The following is a 1815-nucleotide window of genomic DNA, read 5'->3' as shown; positions in this document are numbered from 1 at the left end:
TTCCCTTGACCACCCCAGGAGAAATTTGGGTGGTTCCTCCAACCTGCATTATAAGTATTACTGTATGGGTTATTTTGAGATCTAAAGTTATTGTTACCCATATAGTTGACTTGTTCCTCTTCGGTTGTGGGATTGAAGGATTGGTATTTTGTATGCACACCTCCTTCGCTTGAGTCACACCTCATTACTTGATGTACCTGGGTAGAACCAAGAAAACTATCAATCTTTTTATTGAGAAGTTCTACCTGATTTGACAACATAGTAACTGAGTCGACGTTATAAACGTCGGCTGTTTTCATTGGCTTTGTCCTCATAACTTGCCACTAATAGTTATTCAGTGACATCTCCTCTATAAATTCATAGGCATCTTCTGGTGTTTTATTGTTGATGGTTCCGCCAACAGCTGTGGCAATCATTTGTCTTGTCGAGGGATTCACACTATTGTAGAACGTTTGAACTTGTAGCCAAAGTGGTAACCCATGGTGAGGACACCTTCTCAGTAAGTCTTTGTATCTCTCCCATGCATCCTAAAGTGTTTCTAAATCCATCTGCACAAAAGAAGAGATATCATTACGCAATTTAGCTGTTTTAGCCAGCGAAAAATATTTTAGTAAAAATTTATCGGCCATTTGCTCCCAAGTAGTGATAGACCCTCGTGGTAACGAGTTTAACCACTGTTTAGCTTTGTTTCTCAGGGAGAAGGGAAATAACCGAAGACGGATGGAATCATCAGAAACGCCATTGATTTTGAATGTATCGCAAAATTCCAGGAAATTTGCTAAGTGTTGGGATCTTCATCCTGCAAACCATCAAAATGAGCAAACTGTTGTATCATCTGAATAGTGTTAGGTTTTAATTCAAAATTATTCGCAGCAATAGCAAGTCTAACTATACTTGATTCAGTTCCTGTTAAAGAGGGTTTAGCATAGTCATACATAGTACATGGAGCAGGATTTTGATTAGCTGCAATTGCAGGAGGCAGCTGATTGTCTTGGTTTTCAGCCATCTCGTCGGTCAGAGGTTGAGTATTATCTTCTTGTTCATTTTCTGTGTATCGTAAACTACGCCTTATTTCTCTTTGATTTCTACGAACTGCTCGATCGATTTCTTCGTCAAAAAGTAAGGGTCCTAACGGGTTTCTTCTAGTTATAAACTATAAAGACCTGCCATGAGAAAGAAAAAGTAAATTAATAAATAGTAAAATTAAATTAAATTAAATTAAATTACAAGAAAAATAAATGGCTAAAGTAATAAAAATTTAGTGTTCCTAATATTTCAGATCCCTGGCAACAGCGCCAAAAACTTGATCGTGTGATTCGTAACAAGTAATAAATATTTATATTGAAGATCAAACCTAGACTAACTATTATCACGATTAAAAGGTAAGCGCACCTATTGAACAATAGTATAGTAATGGCAAGACTGGGATATCGTACCCAAGAGAACCAAAAGTACTAGTAATAACTATCTCTTTATTATCTAGCCTAAGAATAAAAGGGTTTGTTTTAATTAACTAATTATCTAAACTAAGAATGCACAGAGAAAAGAATTGGGAAATTGCTTTTGGGAAAATCGATCGACTTTAGACAATACCTAAGGAAAAATCCACCTAGACTTTACTTGTTATTCTGGCTCCGAACTGGACAATTTATTTATTTAACTTGTTCCGTAGAGATCCCTAAGTTATGTTATTATCCCTATTCAAGACTAATAACGTCTAATCCCTAGATTGAATAACCGAGACTTTTCTCTAATTAACACTCTAGGGTTGCATTAACTCAATCTATGGATCCCCTTATTAGGTTTCACCCTAAT

General features: G+C 36.1%; 1 non-coding gene across 1 annotated transcript; it reads left to right on the top strand.

The window, feature by feature from the left end:
• The first annotated feature begins 474 nt into the window (after nucleotides 1–474).
• LOC128292372 (small nucleolar RNA R71) lies at nucleotides 475–581 on the top strand. The gene has a single exon (XR_008282356.1). It is a non-coding gene; the product is annotated as a small nucleolar RNA R71 (small nucleolar RNA).
• Nucleotides 582–1815: the final 1234 nt, after the last annotated feature.

Source organism: Gossypium arboreum, chromosome 4, assembly GCF_025698485.1.
Source record: "Gossypium arboreum isolate Shixiya-1 chromosome 4, ASM2569848v2, whole genome shotgun sequence".
In the NCBI taxonomy this organism is placed as follows: Eukaryota; Viridiplantae; Streptophyta; class Magnoliopsida; order Malvales; family Malvaceae; genus Gossypium; species Gossypium arboreum.
Note: the sequence above shows the minus strand (reverse complement) of the source record. Positions and strands in the feature narration are given on the sequence as shown.